The 11,087-nt window shown below is 44.0% G+C and overlaps 1 pseudogene; it reads left to right on the top strand.

The window, feature by feature from the left end:
• The first annotated feature begins 5,687 nt into the window (after positions 1-5,687).
• Positions 5,688-10,817, top strand: LOC142583046 (uncharacterized; annotated as a pseudogene).
• The last annotated feature ends 270 nt before the right edge of the window (positions 10,818-11,087 follow it).

Here is an 11,087-nt window from a genome sequence, read left to right as displayed (position 1 = left end):
ATGACTAAAGGAGCATTTGTACCTGTAGGCCCGAGGTTTCTTAGCAAATTGTACATAATGCCGTCCGACCCAGCAGCACACTTTTGGTGACATGATGCAACTGCACATTGAAGCTCGCTTAATGTGAAAGCATGATCTAATTTAGGATGTTGTGTCCAATAGCAAGCAATAATTTTCTGCTTAGCTAACACTACTGAAATATCAAATTCTGCACATTGTGCTGAGAAAGCAGCTCTGTAATTAAGATCGGAAAATTCATCTGTAACTATTATCTCACACGAGTCCCGAGCTACAGCGAGAGCATGAAATGGGAAGCTCTGTGTTACAGGTCCACTTAAACAACGAATCACTAGAAAAATTCGTGGCACAGAAGTGTGAGGAGACAGCGAGCCGCAGAAATCACGCCAGTACCATTTACCTAAATTTTCCATGCGTCTGCATATTACATTGCGAATTTTCTTAGCGTTTTTGTAGGCTGCTAAACTGTCGCTCCGTCGGTACGAACTTTCGAATCGGCGTCTGATGGCTCTTAGGTGTTCATACTGTCCGTCAAATGCAGTATAATCTTTTGGAATTGAGACCTTTGTGCATATGTTCACATTATTTTGCAAAATTTCTGTAAATCCTTCCACTGTTGTATGTTGATTAATTTGATCCGTTAGGCGGTGCCGACAAGCTTGCCATTTGGTTAGTCTGCTGTAACGCCTGATATCATAGTACATGATAGGCTGATTTACAAGGATCGGAAAATTATCACTTCCGCGCGTTTCCATATATGTTGTCCATTCCATACCATTCACTAGATCATGTGAACACAGGGTAACGTCTATGCAGGTTGAATAATTATATTCACGAAGAAATGTTGGCGACCCATCATTTAAAGCTGTCAAGTTCCATTTATCTATGGCGCACTCAATAACGTTACCTCGTGCATCACAGTGATCACTGCCCCAGATAATGTTGTATGCACTGAAGTGCTCAGATATAAATACACTAGAATGAGCTATTTTGAAGATATCCACTAGCGCTTCTACTGAAATCCGGTTTGAAGTTTGTAGGTGCCGTTATGCATCTGTTATGCAGAGCTTAACAAAGGATGCTATACATGCGATGAATTCCGGAAAGTCTGAATCACTGTACTGAATATGATAAGATGCTAAGTCCTTTCTGACGCACAGGGGCACTCTGCTAACAGCCCCTTGACGAGACGTCTTGTATATCACATAATTCGTGAGGCGAAAATTGTCACTGATTCCCGCCTCTTGAATGCAAAGTATTGGAGAGTTGTATTGTACAAGCCGTTTACTAAAGTCAGCACACTTCTTTCGAAGACTGTTGGCATTCCACTGAAATATGGAGACAATTCTGTAGCGGCTATTCATTTACTGCTTGCCGCAGTTTTGTCCCGGATTGTTGGCACAATAGTGCTTCCAGAGGCAACAAGGCTTTCACTTGTGGTAGGCTGCTTGCTTCCGGCAGAGCAGACAGGATTGCCTTAAGAGCTGCGAAAAAGCATTGGCATTACTTCTGCAGTAGGTGCGTAAGGTCACTGAGAATAATGTGTGCGAATATTGGAGCTTTCTAGTGTATTACTTTCTGCCTGTTGTCGTGTGGGTTTCCGTAGCATTGAGGCATAAGACTGGGCGCTTGGCGGTGATCCTCTTAATTGGTCTCTTGATTGCACCGTTGGTTGTTCTCTTGGAGAGGAATAGCTTGTTGGTTCTCTTGGCTGTGGTGGTTCCGGTGCCCGCTGAGGTGGGTGACCTTGCACTGTATGAAAAATCTCAAGATTTGGGGCGGGTTCATTGCGTCGCGGTGGTCTTCCATGTATAAGTCCATGTCGATGCATTTGTGCCACTGCCTTGTTCTGAGGGCAGCCTGAGTAGGAGCCGGCATGGTTCCCCGCACAGTTCCCACGTTTAGGCTCAGGAGTGACTTGCACTCCTTGTGGTCATGATCTTCTGAGCAGATTTTGCATCGACGTGTGCTGCGGCAGTTTTTCGCCATGTACCCAAATCACTGGCAATTATAGCAGCGAAGTGCTGGTCCTATATATTCCTCGACAGGATGACTGGTGAAACCGAAGTAAATTCTTCCTGGAATAGGGCGATCCTCTCCGGAAGTCAGAATTACTGTGTGAAGTGGGTGTGACCTTACTGCTCCATCATCCTGGCGATAATACTTTATCTGTCTGCATGCCGATATAACTCCTGCATCTTTAAAGCAGTCTAGGAGTTGCTCGCTTGTATACTGCAGAGGTACATGTCTTATTTCCCAACATTTCGGGTATATGACTCTGGGATGAAGGGCTTGATTTCCAGGCCGCCTACACTTGACCGCATCGAAAGCTGTTTTGCGGATGCTAAGGAAGTAACGCTGACATTGAAACTTCCACCTCTGGTCACCCTGAATGGCTTCATTTTTCTTTGGCAACGGAAACTGTTTCGGCAGACACTCGGTTTGGATTCACTTGCCAAAAAGTAGGAACTTCGCTTATTGTGCGAAAGAGAACCGGGATGCCTTCTGCTCGTTTTTTCTTATACGTGACCAAAGTAAATGGTGCATGCTCATTCACCTCTTCTCCATCACTTAGCTCATAATTCGATGTTGTATCATCATATTTGCTGTCCTCTAGACGAGGTTCCTTGCTCTCAACTTCACCGTCAGCCATTATTCCTGAAGTTGCCGAAGTTGATTCCGATTTGTGGAGAACTAATGGTGCCGGCTTTATGAAGCTTTGTGACGCCCGCAAGGCCCCAGGCTTTTCATTACGGCCTGTAGTATCATTCATATGGCTTGCTACACTTGAATAAGGCTCGCGACGATGTTCTCGGCTTCCGACCACTGTAGTGGCCCGGTAATAGCCAGGTCCTCAAAAAAGAAACGTCGTACCTGTAAGGCGCATGGCCCGCTGAATCTTCACCCGACGTTTTGTTAGTCAATCGTCGTCAATGCTGACCGTAAATGTCCAAAAAAAAAACAGAAATATCAGAGCACTACACAAAGACAGCGACCAAACAGATAGACTTCTTCTTCTTCCCTTTCGGGCAGGCACGTATTCGTTATGCTGCAAACGCACATTCCAACAAGTGCGTTGGATCGGCTAAACGATCTGCTTCCAATCAGGCTATTTTTGTAATGTCACATCCGAAGGCTTTTGCAACGTGAATAAAAGAAAAGCTGTTGGGCCCAATAGGTGGTTATGAACAAAAGATCCCACAGTTGTTCAACGTGCGCTCTACCGCATTGCTTGAAAAAAAAACAAATTAGAAGAGATGCGTTTTAAATTGCATAATTCACCAAATAGTTTTATAAGGAATGTAGCGTCAGCAGAGATTAGCCCTTTCCATAGTAATTGAAAGTAAACCTATACATCATTCATAAATGACCAAAATGGGCTACATTGTGGTTTATCAACGCGATAAAGAGGAATTCCCAGTATAGTATTAGCCAATGGCATGGCCTCCGACATTTTCAACATAAGTGCTTGATTGTCTCGATGCTCTGGCCCCTACCACCGAGGTACCTCAACCACGTATGTGTACGGCCCCTTTTGGTTTCAAATAAAAAAAAAATATATTTTACGTTTCTCTTTGTCCACAATTCTTCGCCCGAAAGAAACTCTTTTCTCAGGAAAGAATTACAGTTTTGTCCGTAACGCGAAGCAGTGACGCGATATCTGGTGAAATTTAACCCGCCGTGGTTGCTCAGTGGCTATGGTGTTGGGCTGCTGAGCACGAGGTCGCGGGATCGAATCCCGGCCTAGGCGGCCGCATTTCGATGGGGGCGAAAACACCCGTGTACTTAGATTTAGGTGCACGTTAAAGAACCCCAGGTAGTCAAAATTTCCGGAGTCCCCCACTACGGCGTGCCTCATAATCGGAAAGTGGTTTTGGCACGTAAAACCCCATAATTTTTTTATATCGGGTGAAATATGATGCGCAGTAAGCTTTAGACTGTTTTGCGCGGTGTTTGTTGGAGTGAACATTCGCAGGTGCGAGCGAGCAGACTTCTTCCATGAAGAAAAGGAAGTGTTAGTCGCATTGGTTTGTGGAAGCTTGTGCCTCCCAGTGGTGAAGTGGAAATACTCGGCTTTTCTTTCTCCTGTTACCTACCTCGATAATAATGTCAGCGCCATCCAGTAAATAGTACAAGAACCAGAGCGCTAAAAGAAGACTAATGAAGACGATGCAGACGAGCTCAATTATTGCCATTACATGTAGAAGAAAACTTAATTTACGATTGCCTCTGCAACAGGGAAGGTGACGTGCGAGAAGACGCTGACGCCAGCTCTATCCAGTACGCAGACGTTGTGCGGTCCTTAGCTAATCGTGACAGCTACTAACACGATCGGGCACTCCAAGATCAGTATTCTCCCACTGCTGTAGCATCAGCGTTTTTCAATGAAATGATCGTCCAACTGAGAGATCTGTGTGAACAAATTCAATATCTTCCAGATCGGTGTTCTGTATTGGCAATGTATTTACCATACCGGTATTTTAGTGCTTCTTGTGGAGATCGAACTTTGCTGTAGCAGCACGTTTCAAGGATGAATAGGGACTCTGTGGCGTTCTCTGTAGGTGTCTGCGTTGCAGTGCTTGTGGAAGAGACCCATTAGTTCTTTGATCTGTTTGTTTCCCTCAAGAATCTTGTGCGTGAAACAAATACATTGAAAAAAAAAATAGTCAGAATGGCTGAGATATAGAGTCCTGGACTTCCAATTTGTTGGTCGTAATTTTGAACCTTCACGGCATTAGGACATAATTTATTTTTTAGTAATTTTCTCGCTCATAATTTTGACATTCCCTCGATGTAGGGCGGCGGACATCGGCGTACGTCAAAGCAACCACGGGAGTGAGCCCATAACAGCTATTGCAGGAACAACGCATGGGAAAGCACAAGCCGGCGCACAGCGTTATGAACTCTCTGCTTTCTTCTTTTTGTGTGTGCTAGTTAAATTGTATTGTTGTTCCTGGAAAAGTTGTAGTGGAATCGATAGTTTGGCGAGTTGGTACGGTAACATAATTTTTTTTCAGCGTGAGAATACGAAGACGTAGACGATATAGGCAGAAGCAGCGCTTACTCTTAAGTTAAGATTATGTTGAAAAAGATCAAGTATAAGTGATTACAACCCACATACAATCCAAAGGAACACGTGGTCCGATTCGTATTTATATCTGACCACGCGTTCCTTTGGAATCTTATGTGTGTTGCTATCGCTTATGTACGATATTTTTCAATAAAATCTACAGTTGAGAGTGAGAGCTCGTCCTGTGTATCTAGGCGACGTCTTCGTCCTTTCACGCTGCAACGAAATTATGTCGGGGAAATTCTTGCGTCTACAAATGAGGACGTTGTCGATGCCGTGCCATCAATAGTACGTAACAATGGACAGCGCCCGTCGTGTTCGGTGTTCTCTTCTTTCGTTTGTTTTACTTGCGCTACCATGTCTTCGACGAGTATGCACCAACTTACCCTAGAACAAGTTATTTTGAGTATGCAACAATGTGCGCCTGTATTGGTCACGCAAGTAGGTGATGCAGGTGCGACAGTAAGCTTGACGTAGGCATTGGCGAGTCGACATATAACAAGCAAAATGCTTGTGTGATGATTTTATCTTTCTTGTGATGCGACATTGTTGCGACATCCCTCACGGGAGGAATTCGTGCGCTAGGCGATGCGTGTCGATGTCCCCGCCACAAGGTAACATTAAGTTCTGACAGGAGTCGTGAAACAGCATCGCAGTGTTGCTAATGTCGGTCCTGGAGCTGGAGGATGCGAATCGGTCGCAGCGTTGACGTTTGCCCCGCTTCGTAATTGATGAACTTTTTTTTCGAAGCCAGGTATACGCGGCCGTTTACGCGGTAGTCCTTGAGTCGAAGCCAGGATAATTAATCTTATACGCGAGAATACGAGAGGAGAAACACAACGTTCATGAATTACGGCGGTATTTCCAGACAGACAATGCAACGAAAAATTCGTGGCCCTCGGCTCTTTGGTTACCTTGGCGAGGTGATAAAAAAGGAGGTTTGAAATCCAAGTGCGTTTCGGTTGTTTTAGATTCCTTACGGGCACTTGGGGGCACCGCGCGTCTCCTCGCAATCGGATCCGTTGAGTTGTGAGCAGGTCATGCTTGCGAAGGACCGAAAGCGAGCGGCCACAGCGTGACTTCGACCTCGATTTTAAAAGCGAAGCGTACCCCTGAACTGCTATTTTTCAATATCATGCCCTGCGGCATAGAGCAGGCGGTGTGTTTTATATGCGCGCATACGTAACTGGTTCTCTTCAATAAAGTCCCAGTTTGTATCTATGGTGTGCACCAGGCTGCTCAACGCAAATAAAGAAAGATAAAAAAGACACGGTACACACAGTTATGAGACCTTTCGTGTTCGTTCGTCGGACGTCTGACGACCGAACACTGTATAGGTCTTATTATCGTATCTTGCACTCTAATTTTAAACCCTACTTCTTTCTTCATTGAACAGCTTGGCTAATGTTAGCTGGGACACCCCGTCTAGTACAAAGATATTTCATTGTTTGACGTCCTTGAGCCCTTGTAACAGCTAAGCAGCTTTCAAAGGAAAGTCATCTAAGGCGACATCAAATTTTAAGCCTCCAACAACACATACCAGCATAGAGCGACGATTAATGTGCGTAACCTAAACTTTGGCATTTAACGTCCCGAAGCTGCTCCGTGGGTATCGAAGCACGCCGTAGTGGAAGGCTTCGCGGGTTAATTTTCGGCACATCGTGTTGTTTAATATATGCACCTAAACTCGAGAACAAAAGCGTTTTTTTTTTTACATTTTGCCCCTATCGAAACGGGGGTCGCTGCGGCTGGGAATCGAGCACGGGACCTCGAGCTCAGCAGACGAGCGCCGAAACCACTTGAGCGCTGCCCTTCTGTATGTACTCGGTGAAATTAGTCCTGCAACTTCGCTCCTCGCTAGCATTTGCCGTGTAACACAGATACATCTCCTGGACTGTCGGCACTTGACGGCAGCTCAGTTGCACATTTCCCCAAAAGACTCCTTCAGCGACAGATGCACGCTTCGTGAATACGAAAGGCTGCTCGCTTCGCGGGATTCCTGTCCTAATGCGCATACAGAGATTAGCATATTAAAACACTGCAATCAAGCCTAAGCCTGTGCTGAATGTTGCAAGCACTCGTAAGAAGCAGAAGTTATATCTATGAGTGATAACTTATAGAAAACGTATAAAACTATACAGCTAAAATACGTGCGTCGCCGTATGTTACTACAGTAACATATTTCTGTACAATAACATATGACGCCTGTAAAACACGCGTCTTGGATTTTTTTTTTATTCAGATGGGGTGCAATTTCTATTTCCCTATTGGAGAACCGTTTATCTTAGTATGTACGTTGGTAACCCTTATTTTTGTTTCTAGTTTTGTTTGTTTCCATATTGAGGATGTGCTGCACTCATGTTGTCTTAATAGTGACTGCTTCTATTTCTGTTATTCAATATACAGATACGCTGAAGGCCATCCAAGCGGTGCCAACTGCGCAGCAAGGGGTACCACTTTGTCTGCCTGTCCCGAGAAATCCTGCGACGGTGTCCTCCATCTGTTCGCTCTTGAACTGAACCGAAACATCCGATTAAAATTCCGACTGGGCGACCTCCGTTCTCCTGGGCAGAAGTTGTGGTCACACAGCCCGCTAAGGAACCGTACGATCCGAGGAGCCTTGAAACGATGCGGATCGCGCCGTGTTGCAGCAAAAACGCACAAGACCTGCTTTAATCTCGCGTCTTGTGCTTTCGTGCGGTAGGGATGGAGTTTCGCAATAAATTGACAACTTCCGTTTTTCAGTGGAATCGTTAAAGGTTTCGGCCTCTTGTGGATTTATGTCACGCTCAGGAGAAGCTTGTTGGCGTCAGTAATTTATTTGACATAGAGAACTGTTACAAATAGTGTCCTAAAGCAGTAGAAAGTCAATGATTTGGTCTCACATTTGCTGAACGGTGCAATGACACAAGCATTGTGGCCCTCTCACGAGCGTGCTCCTTTGATGTCGAGAAATTCCTCTATGCGACTCTTGTGTCACTGCCTACGCGAAAATGTTAGCCTCCTGTGCACGTGGACACAGAGAGGACACGTAAATAATGCACCTGTAGCACAAGATAGCGCCAGCTCAGGCCACCTCTGACGCGCCTATTCAAATACATGTAAAACGCAAAAACGTTTTTCTGAGATAACTCCTGGACCGATGTTAATGAACTTTGTTGCATTTGAGAGATAAAGTCAAATTCTAGCGACTGTTGCAAGCGGAATTTTGATTTAGGGCCTGAATTTTGTTACAAGAATTTTCAAAAATTCGGAAATTAGAAAAATAGAGAAGCACGAGGTTTAAAAATTGATATCTCTGCATCAAGAACAGATATTGCGGTGCTGTAAACGCCATCTATTAGATCATTCAAAACGGACAACTTCTATGTGTCATTTTATACCTTACGCGAATTCGTTACGTTGTTTACAAGGGGTCTGCAAAAGCTGTATTTCCATATTACAAATTTTTGAGATTCATGTGCAAGATATCTATTATGTCCGCTTTAGATGTGCTATTAGATGCAATTGACAGAATTGTGTTATCATTTTTATTGCTGAGTTACAAAGTTGTAAACTTGATAGTTTTGTTTTTTGAAAGTTTTAGATTTTCGCCATTTTTTAATAAATATTAACAACCTGAATCGAAAATTCGAAACCAAGAGTCACTAGATCTTAAGTTTTCTTTAAAATGCAACAAACCTCGTCAAATTTGGTGCAGTGGTTGCTGAGAAAGAGAAATTCTCCTTTTACATTAGATAAGACACCCGAGCTAAAGCTTCCTCTTAAAGGGACACTAAAGCGAAACAATAAATCAGTTTAGAATAAAGAAGCATTGTTTCAGAACCCTGAAGGCAGTCACTTCTAAAAAATAGTTTGATTATTAGATGAGAAAATGAAGGTCCAAGTATCAGTATTTGAATTTCACGCCAGAACCCCAGCGCCGGTACGTCAGCGTGACGTCATGGATTCCAAAGTATGTTTTCGCATTTGGGCTGCGTTGGCTGAGTAAAGGTTCCTGAAACTTGCCATGTTTAATATTTGGTTCCTTGTAGTACCGTAGTTGTTGTAGTAGTACTATCTGTACCGCTATATATAATTAGTAGGCCCTAGAAGATGCCATAAATTCCATGACGTCACAGCCACCAGGCGCGGGAACTTAAGTAGGCGTCGCCACCCGTATTTCGTTCTTGCACTTTTTCTGGCTTACCAAACGTCTTATCGTTGTAAGGGTGGTGTTTTTGGTGTTGTAGAAAAGTAATTTACTGATGCAGAAGAAATCATTTTTCACTTTAGTGTCCCTTTAAGATAGCTGCTCCACACAGTTACTCGGCTGTCAGCCTTCTTCATGTAACAGCGTCCGCTGTGCAGTGGTGCCACCTTAAGGGGGTAAATTGACCAAAAAACTGACTTTTTTGATTTCATCAATAAAAAATAATACACACTGTGGGGAGCAAAACAGTGCAGTGGCGAGCGCGTAGGAGCGCTCTAAGCCATTTAAAAATGGCGCCAAAAACCGCGCCTCCTGGTATTTAAAAATGACAGTCGCACGTGTTTGTTTACATGTTGTTTTCCGTCATTTTTTCAGTGTTTACGTAATTTTTATAATAACTATGGTTAGATCTGTTAAGTATATTCACTTTTTGGCATTTTTTATAAGTTGCGATTGCAAATTTGTCCACCAGGGGTGCTTTTATAGCGAATCGAAGCCTACTGGTTGTTTTTTGTTGTGGGCACCTTCCGCGCGTGTTATTTGACGTTGTATTGTCGGGTATTTTGCCTCATTATGGTAAGAACGGCTGGGAAGTGGACGAGGAAGAGGAAGTTTCGCGGCAACCAATTTACAAGGAAAGATTTTTGCGCTGTCTGTAGAAAAACATGGAGTGATGTACACCAAATATATTGGTGACGGGGACAGCAAGGCATACGTTGCTGTGAAAGAAGTAAAACCATATAGCAAAGACATTGAAAAGCACGAGTGTGTCGGCCATGTGCAAAAGCTTATGGGAACCAGGCTTAGAAACCTGAAGACTACTTTGAAAGGTAAGAAGCTGGCAGATGGACTTCCACTATCTGGGAGAGGCCGTCTCACAGAGAAGGATATTGACTCCCTACAATTTTACTACGGCAAGGTCATTCGTGAGAACACTGATAGCTTAGAAAGCATGCGAAAGGCCGTGTGGGCAATCTATTTTCTTAAGTTATCCACTGACGAAGAGCCCAACCATGGACTGTGCCCCAAAGGAGCGTCATCATGGTGTGGGTACAACCGTGCCCTCAGTGAAGGTAATACTGAGGCAAATTGCCATAAAGACAGCCTACCAACTGCTGTTCTGGAAGTAGTCAAGCCAGCGTTCCAGGCTTTATTATCACCATGCCTTCTGAGCAAGTGTCTCCACGGCCGGACACAAAACAGTAACGAGTCAATGAATCAGCTGATTTGGTGCCGCTGTCCGAAAACAACATTTGTTGGCACTGACACGTTGAAACTTGCCGCTTGCCATGCTGTGGCGTTCTACACTGACGGCAATCAAGCACGAATCGCTGTTTTGGAAACACTTGGCATCACGCCAGATTGTTCTGTACAGTCGGTCTGAACCGGCTTGACAAGGGGCGTGTTGAAAGGGCCGAGTTCCGAAGCTCATCGGAAAGCAAGGAGCATCGCAGAAAAAAGAGAAACATGAAGAAAGGCTTTGGGGAAGACACCAAAAAAGCCAGAAAGTGTGTGTACTCTGCTGGTGCATTTTGAACCGTTGTAGTGCGGGTGCAAACCTAAATATGCTTTTTTCTCAATATCACTTTCTTCAAATTTTTCGGAACTTGATGTACCTTTTCTGGGAAACTATACAGCCGATTACGCTGAAAATTTCCCAGATTATACTCACATCCTTTGCAAGTAATCTGAACCTAACTGTTTGAAAAAATCGCTCAGTTATAATTTTTAAAAAAGATTATTAAAAAGACCCTCCACGGTACGAGACATGTGACGGAAATATTTTTTTTGTTCTTGTGACGTGAA

The sequence above is a fragment of the Dermacentor variabilis genome, chromosome 1, assembly GCF_050947875.1.
Source record: "Dermacentor variabilis isolate Ectoservices chromosome 1, ASM5094787v1, whole genome shotgun sequence".
NCBI classification, from domain to species: Eukaryota; Metazoa; Arthropoda; class Arachnida; order Ixodida; family Ixodidae; genus Dermacentor; species Dermacentor variabilis.
This window is presented reverse-complemented; position numbering and strand designations above follow the sequence as displayed.